We start from the raw sequence: 9,115 nt of genomic DNA, 5'->3' as shown, positions 1-9,115 counted from the left end.
ATTGCTTTGAACTGAACAAATTGGAAGGACACATTTTACATACAGTATTTTACGGAAATGATAAATGAGCCCCATTGAACACAAATTAAGGCCAGTCTACACACCACATGAGGGACAGAGTTTTACTGCGTGTGTTTGTTGCAAATGTATTTCTTGCACTTGATGCATGTGTACTGTGTCTTCCGGTCCTTCTTGGGTCCACACACATCGCATCACTTCTTCTTGTTGCTACCGGCTGTAATCTAGAATGATGAAAACACTTAGTTCAGGAATTTTTCTAACATCTCACTCACATATATAGTTACAGCAGACCAAGGCAGGTGAGTCAGACACACACACATGCAACATCACTCACACTTACTTCCAGTATTTGAGCACCAGCATCCTCCTCCTGAATCCTCCTCACGATGGCTGCAGAAGCTGGGGTCCTTGGGATATGTTGCCTCCTCTGGATTTGAGGTCTTACCAATACCATGCCCAGCTCCTCGAGAAAGAGCTGTCTCCTCTGGAGCATACCTCTGTTCCAATCTGGGTTTAACACCATCCAGATGACAAACGCGTTGTACTCCGAGATGTCCAATATGTTGAAGAATATCACAAGTGGCCAACGTAGGATTCTTCTTTTGCAGCTGTAGCCAGTCACCAGCTTGTCTAAATTGTCCACCCCTCATTTTGTGGCATTATAATCCATTATGATTTCTGGTTTTCGATGTTCCTGGCCACAGATTCTCCCATCCCTATGCAGCGTACTCATGAGTACCACATATTTGTCTTTCTTCGTTACGTAGGACACTAGGGACGTGTCGGCGGTGAACACAAACTTAGAGGAATTGATAGGCCTATTCCATGTATTCAACAGCTGAGGTGGGAGCTCTGGCTTGTTTTTTCGTACTGTTAATACCATCGTCAGCTTGCTCTTGAGGAGCTTCTGTCCCAGCTTGTGCGAAGTAAAAAAGTTATCGCGTGTGATGTTGTGGCCATGGAGGCCATGTCACGTCCAGGACAACCCGCATCCCTTGGATATTCTCAGGGGCTCCTCCATCTGGCTCCCCCATATACACTTGCAAGTTCCACACATATGATGAAGCAGCATCACAGGCAGCCCAGATCCTGATTCCATATTTTGCAAGTTTAGACGGTATGTACTGCCTGAAGGGGCAGCGGCCCCTAAATGGCATTAACAACTGTAACATTGGGCCCAGGGTTGTAAAACAGGGGAAGGCGGTCCAACCACTTGTCGCACACTGTCCTGATTGCAGCTAGCTTGTCTTTCTGCCGCCGAGCTGGTCTGGTGTCTCGGTTATCGAAGCAGATAATCCTGGAAATAATGTGGAAGTTTTCCAGAGACATTGTTGCACGGAAAAGTTATTTGCCAGTTTCGGCATCCCACAGGGATTCTGTGGATTCCCAATTGAATCTGAAAACACCAGCAAGGATAAGAACCCCAAAGTATGCATGTAAATTAGTTTGGTCCATCTCCTTCCATCTCTCTCCAAAACACACATTCCCTCCAATTGAGTGCAGTCTAGAATTATTTTCTGGATGGTGTCTGGGATGAACCGTTCAAAAGAAGACTTTATGTCCTGAACATGAGTAACTGCCATCCACGTCGGCCCTGGTTGCATCCTTATCACATTGGCAGCCAGGCGGGGAGGCCAATTCCTTGGGCAAGAAGACCATTCAATTCCACAATTTTTTTACATCCCCATTTCTTCTCCTGCAGGCTGCTGATGAGCTGGTTGCTGACGGGCTGGTCCTGGGGCTGGCTGCTGATGAGCTGGTTGCTGACGGGCTGGTCCTGGGGCTGGCTGCTGATGAGCTGGTTGCTGACGGGCTGGTCCTGGGGTTGACTGCTGATGAGCTGGTTGCTGACGGGCTGGTCCTGGGGCTGGCTGCTGATGAGCTGGTTGCTGACGGGCTGGTCCTGGGGCTGGCTGCTGATGAGCTGGTTGCTGACGGGCTGGTCCTGGGGTTGACTGCTGATGAGCTGGTTGCTGACGGGCTGGTCCTGGGGCTGGCTGCTGATGAGCTGGTTGCTGACGGGCTGGTCCTGGGGTTGACTGCTGATGAGCTGGTTGCTGACGGGCTGGTCCTGGGGCTGGCTGCTGATGAGCTGGTTGCTGACGGGCTGGTCCTGGGGCTGGCTGCTGATGAGCTGGTTGCTGACGGGCTGGTCCTGGGGCTGGCTGCTGATGAGCTGGTTGCTGACGGGCTGGTCCTGGGGCTGGCTGCTGATGAGCTGGTTGCTGACGGGCTGGTCCTGGGGCTGGCTGCTAATGAGCTGGTTGCTGACGGGCTGGTCCTGGGGCTGGCTGCTGATGAGCTGGTTGCTGACGGGCTGGTCCTTGGGCTGGCTGCTGATGAGCTGGTTACTGACGGGCTGGCCCTGGGGCTGGCTGCTGATGAGCTGGTTACTGACGGGCTGGTGTGGTGGTTAATTTATTTACTATCAAATGAGGAGAGAGAAACGTATCACACAAGTCAGAGTTATACTTAAACTACATCTTTATTCACTTATTAAGAAGGGATCAGGTCAACACAACACACACAAAAAAGTGAATTGATTGAGTGCTCTACGATAATGATGGCTGGTTGACAAATCACCCCCAGATGATTTGTTGAGAGTCCCGAGACAAAAGTACAAAGGTCTTTTATAGCCAAGATACACCCCCTTCGACCTACATGATGAACAACAGATGTATAGAATGGGTCACAAGGTTAAGATTTGTATGAAAGATACTTATAATTCACAGCAGAGAGTATCTCATTATGTAGAGACCAGGGTCTGGCTCTGGAGTCGTCTCTCTCTGGTACCTTATAGAACAGAAACATTAACTCATGTTCTGGAATGCGGTATCCCCAAAGACATCGTATATCGCCTGTCAGTGTTATCTCCCAGAGGCCCATCCTCAGTAGAACACACACAGATGAGCATTCTAACAACCCCTTATTCTGTTGCATAAAACAACCATTTGATGCAATAAAAGTATCATAACAATCTTGTAGTTTCCACCATACTGGTCCTGGGGCTGGCTGAGGGTCAATCTCATCCTCTTCTTCCAACTCACTGTCGTGTCTCTGTCAATTCGGAGTCTGATGCTCATATTTGGAAAATTGTTAATCTTCCAAAGTGGAAGACGCTCCTTCCACACTAGCTTCCCTCTCTGCAAAAATGATTTCCAAAGCCTTATGAGCAGAGATGATTTTTGCCATATTAAATGATTGTGGTAAGGAGCCACACATGGGAAAATACAGACCTTTTTACAATGTATCGAAATAATGGATTGTAAAAACATTGTACAGATTCCCGCAAGTTATTGTGTAGTTTCACACACTACAAAGGGTAAAGAGTGTGTGAAAAGCGGGAGACAGGCAGGCAGACAGACAGGTTCTTGGTACTATGTTGAAACAACAGGGGAGGAGGAAGACAGAGTGAAGGCACACCTACACACACACACACACACACACACAATTTTCCACACTTTTATTGTGTTTTGGGGGGTCAACAGCTGGTTTGAAATCCAGCTATAACCTTCCTCTCAGCCTGGGCTGTCAGAGAGAAGAAACAAGTAAGCAGGAGGCAACAAAAACAGAAGAGGAAGTACAAAACTATGGAAGACGATGTGGGTTGGAATTTCACATTGATGGAATTTTGAGTAACTGTATGTCTCTGCAAGTTGCTTTAGATAAAAGCATCTGCTGAATGACATTTTTATCGACTACAGAGGGAGCTGGGTTTATATGCTAGGAGAGCTGTGTGTTAGCAGGATAGAGGAACGAATTGCACTGTTTTACAAACAGGAAACACCTCAGTTATCTGTACTTTCAGAAGGAGGTAGAGCTAAAAATATGGACTGCATGAATGATACATAATTGGGAAAATAAACATCTAGGCAAATTTCACAATGATTTCAGCTTAGAATAAATGGCAATAAGTGTGCTTTATGAAGTGCTTAGTATAAGGTACAGCATTGTACTCTGTGCTTCCAATGAACACTGATTATACTCTAATAATACAAACAGAGTGAATTGCTTCCACATACAACATAGTATACGGTGGTACATACACATAGATATAGTGCTGCCCGTTCTAGGCACAGTGTATCAATATTACTTGACATGTTGTTGTTCTACCAGTAGTTTTACAGCGTACAGTTCTCTAACTGTACTTGGGATGGACGCAAATATATAAATGGCTTGAATGAATCTCTATATAAAATTGTCCATTGTATGAGTGAAATGGAAAGTCAGAGAGAGAGTCATGGGGATGGATGTCTTTGTCTTCAGGGTCATTTTGGACAGGCTGAGAACTCGATGTACTCTTCATTCTGAAACACAGAAGGAGAAAGAGTTCAAAGTTGAATCTGGAGCAGTGCTGTTCAATACAAAGACCAGCTGCGATAACGTCAAAGGAATGCTGGTTTTGCAATCTCTGCTACTAATCCACATACTGCATACAGGAAATGTTTGCAGGCACCAGGCTGTCATCACACCAGACATCACAGACATTTACAAAAGCCAGGCAGACTACCACAGCATGGTTTTGTGTCACAGTCTAATCGAACTCACCCAGGCAGCCATTTTGCAAAAACACCTGTTCAAGCCAGGCTACAATGAGTGATACTCATGTAGATCACACAGCGATGCAACACATCACCATATATTGAAATGAGAGACACAGGTGAGTCACAGCACAGAGTGAGGCATGACCACCAAGCAGAGGAGAATCCAAAGCACTAGCTGTGGCTATTCCAGTGTTACCTCAGCATTAGCTCATAATCAACATGGGGAAAACACAAAATCACCTCATAATTTTCATCAAACAGAGGCTCTAAGTAAGCAAAAAAACACATAATTGGAACACATGGTGAAGTTTAATGAAACTACGTCCCTATTCTGTAGCCTACATGGTTTTACTTTAAATATAGCCCATATTGAATCTAATATACGGAGCCATCGGAAAGTGCTCAGACCCCTTGACGTTTTCCACATTTTGTTAGGTTACAGCCTTACTCCTCATCAATCTATACGCAATACCCCATAACAACAAAGCAAAAAACGTTTGAAATGCTTGCTAAAATATAAAAAAATGAAAAAATGAAATATCACATTTACATAAGTATTCAGACCCTTTACTCAGTACTTTGTTGAAGCACCTTTGGCAGCAATTACAGCCTTGAATCTTCTTGGGTATGACGCTACAAGCTTGGCACACCTGTATTTGGGGAGTTTCTCTCATTATTCTCTGCAGGTCCTCTTAAGCTCTGTCAGGTTGGATAAGGAGCGTTGCGGCACAGCTTTTTTCAGATCTCCAGAGATATTTCATGGTGTTCAAGTCTGGTCTTTGGCTGGGCCACTCAAGGACATTCAGAGACTTGTCCCGATGCCACTCCTGCGTTGTCTTGGCTGTGTGCTTAGGGTCATTGTCCTGTTGGAACGTGAACCCCTCACCCCAGTCTGAGGTCCTGAGCGTTCTGGAGCAGGTTTTCATCAAGGATCTCTCTGTACTTTGCTCCGTTCAGCTTTGCCTTGTTCCTGAATAGTCTCCCAGTCCCTGAAAAACATGCTGCCACCACCATGCTTCACTGTAGGGATGGTGTCAGATTTCAACCTGACAGAGCCTGAGAGGATCTGCAGAGAATAATGGGAAACTCCCGAAATACAGGTGTGCCAAGCTTGAAGCTTCATACCCAAGAAGACGCGAGGCTGTAATCGCTGCCAAAGGTGCTTCAACAACGTACTTAGTAAAGGGTCTGAATACTTATGTAAATGTCATATTTCCGTTTTTAAAAACTGTTTTTGCTTTGTCATGTTAGGGTCATGTCATTTTAAGGTATTGTGTGTAAAAAATATATGTTTTTAATCCATTTTAGAATAAGGCTGTAACGTAACAAAATGTGGGAAACATCAAGAGGTCTGAATACTTTCTGAATGCACTATCCATGTTACATAACTAGTCTGGTTTACCTTTACCGTACACATCCTTTACTATCCATGTTACATAACTAGTCTGGTTTACCTTTACCATACACATCCTTTACTATCCATGTTACATAACTGTTCTGGCATAACCTCATGAAAAACTACTATAGTATAAACATTATAGTATTCACTGTAGTGTTTTTGCAGGCTAAAGTCAGCAAAAACATTAGTATTTACAGTTCAATATAGAATAAATACTAGTAAAAAAAAATATTTTTGCGGACTGTAGTATACTGTAGTATTTGCTGTAGTGTTTAGGCAGACTATAGTATTTACTGTAGTGTTCTGCAGACTTGCTGACATTACTATTATAGTGTTTTTATTTTATCATCTTAAACATTGAAGTGTGGGCTTTCTCCTTGAGAAAACCTACTAGAGAAATTATAAAAAATAACATTTTCATTAACCTGTAAGTAAGTAGGACTGGGATCTGAACAGATAGAAAGAGCAGAATTTCTGAACCTTTAACCCTAAACCCACTCCAATTCACATACCGCCCTAACAGATGACACAATCTCAATTGCACTTCACACTACCCTCTCCCACCTGGACAAGAGGGGATATAACTATGTGAGAATGCTATTCATAGACTACAGCTCAGCGTTCAACACCATAGTCCCCTTCAAGTTCATCACAAAGCTAGGGACCTTGCTGTCTCTGCCTGGCCGGTTCCCCTCTCTCCACTGGGATTCTCTGCCTCTGACCCTATTACAGGGGCTGAGTCACTGGCTTACTGGTGCTCTTCCATGCTGTCCCTAGGAGGGGTGCGTCACTTGAGTGGGTTAAGTCACTGATGTGATCTTCCTGTCCGGGTTGGCGCCCCCTCGGGTTTGTGCCGTGGGGGAGATCTTCATGGGCTATACTCAGCCTTGTCTCAGGATAGTAAGTTGGTGGTTTGCGGATATCCCTCTAGTGGTGTGGGGGCTGTGCTTTGGCAAAGTGGGGGGGGGATTGTATACTGCCTGGTCGGTCCTGTCCGGGGGCATCATCGGACGTGGCCACAGTGTCTCCCGATCGCTCCTGTCTAAGCCTCCAGTATCTATGCAGCAATAGTTTGTGTCGGGGGGTAGTGTCAGTCTTTTATCTGGTGTAATTCTCCTGTCTTAGCCAGTGTCCTGTGTGAATTTAAGTATACTCCCTCTAATTCTCTCCCTCTCCCTCCTCTCCCAGAGTACCTGAGCCCTGGAACATTGCCTCAGGACTACCTGGCCTGATGACTCCTTGCTGTCCCCAGTCCATCTGGTCGTACTGCTGCACCAGTTTCAACTGTTCTGCCTGCGGCTATGGAACCCTGACCTGTTCACCAGACATGCTACCTTGTCCCAGACCTGCTGTTTTTGACTCTCTCACTCTACCGTACCTGCGTCTCAAACCCTGAATGCTCGGTTATGAAAGCCAACTGACATTTACTCCTGGGGTGCTGACCTGTTGCACCCTCTACAACCACTGTGATTATTATTATTTGAGCCTGCTGGTCATCTATGAACGTTTGAACATCTTGGCCAATAACTGTTATAATCTCCACCCGGCACAGCCAGAAGAGGACTGGCCACCCCTAAGAGCCTGGTGCCTCTAGGTTTCTTCCTAGGTTCCTTCCTTTCTAGGGAGTTTTTCCCAGCCAGAGTGCTTCTACACCTGCATTGCTTGCTGTTTGGGGTTTTAGGCTGTGTTTCTGTACAGCACTTTGTGACATCTGCTGATGTAAAAAGGGCTTTATAAATACATTTGATTGATTTGATTGACTGAACCCCTCCTTCTGTAACTGGATCCTGGCCTGCGCCAGGTGGTGAGGGTAGGCAAATACACCTCCGCCACACTGACCCTCAACACGGGGGCCCCTCAGGGGTGTGTGATTAGTGCGTGGCTATGCATGACTCCAACATCATCATCAAGTTTGCTGACAACATGACGGTGGTAGGTGCGGCCCAAGGTGCGGACTCCCGGCCACACACCTAAACCCATAGGGGAGGGTCCGGGTGGGCGTCTGTCCACGGTGGCGGCTCCGGCGCGGGACGTGGACCCCACTCCAACAAAGTCTCAGTCCGCCTGCATCGCGTCCTTAGATTGGCGACCCTCGCCGCCGACCTTGGCCTAGTAACCCTTACCAAGGGCCCCACTGGACTGAGGGGCAGCTCGGGACTGAGGTAGTTCGGGACTGAGGGGTAGCTCGGGACTGAGGAGTAGCTCGGGACTGAGGGGTAGCTCGGGACTGAGGGGTAGCTCGGGACTGAGGGGTAGCTCGGGACTGAGAGAAAGCTCGGGACTGAGAGGAAGCTCAGTACTGAGAGGAAGCTCAGTACTGAGAGGAAGCTCAGGTAGGTTGATGGCTCTGCCAGATCCTGGCTGGCTGGTGGTTCTGGCAGATCCTGGCAGACTGGCGGTTCCGGCTGCTCCATGCAGACTGGCGTCTCCGGCTGCTCCATGCAGACTGACGGCTCTGGCTGCTCCATGCAGACTGCCGGCTCTGGCTGCTCCATGCAGACTGGCGGCTCTGGCTGCTCCATGCAGACTGGCGGCTCTGGCTGCTCCATGCAGACTGGCGGCTCTGGCTGCTCCATGCAGACTGGCGGCTCTGGCTGCTCCATGCAGACTGGCGGTTCTGGCTGCTCCTTGCAGACTGGCAGCTCTGGCGGCTCCTTGCAGACTGGCAGCTCCTTGCAGACTGGCAGGTCCTTGCAGACTGGCAGCTCTGGCTGCTCCTTGCAGACTGGCAGCTCTGGCTGCTCCTTGCAGACTGGCAGCTCTGACTGCTCCTTGCAGACTGGCAGCTCTGGCTGCTCCTTGCAGACTGGCAGCTCTGGCAGCGCTGAAAAGGCGGGAGACTCCGGCAGCGCTGTAGAGGAGGAAGGCTCTGGCAGCACTAGACAGGCGGGAGACTCCGGCAGCGCTGGAGAGGAGGAAGGCTCTGGCAGCGCTGGACAGGCGAAGCGCACTGTAGGCCTGGTGCGTGGTGCTGGCACTGGTGGTACTGGGCCAAGGACACGCACAGGAAGCCTGGTGCAGGGAGCTGCCACCGGAGGGCTGGTGCGTGGAGGTGGTACTGGATAGACCGGACCGTGCAGGCGCACTGGAGCTCTTGAGCACCGAGCCTGCCCAACCTTACCTGGTTGAATGCTCCCGGTCGCCCTGCCAG

At 48.1% G+C, this 9,115-nt stretch overlaps 1 non-coding gene across 1 annotated transcript; it reads right to left on the bottom strand.

Annotated features, from left to right (window-relative positions):
• Positions 1-6,328: 6,328 nt before the first annotated feature.
• LOC118944379 lies at positions 6,329-6,381 on the bottom strand. The gene has a single exon (XR_005039605.1). It is a non-coding gene; the product is annotated as a U7 small nuclear RNA (small nuclear RNA).
• Positions 6,382-9,115: the final 2,734 nt, after the last annotated feature.

This window comes from Oncorhynchus mykiss, chromosome 25 (assembly GCF_013265735.2).
Source record: "Oncorhynchus mykiss isolate Arlee chromosome 25, USDA_OmykA_1.1, whole genome shotgun sequence".
NCBI lineage: Eukaryota > Metazoa > Chordata > Actinopteri > Salmoniformes > Salmonidae > Oncorhynchus > Oncorhynchus mykiss.
This window is presented reverse-complemented; position numbering and strand designations above follow the sequence as displayed.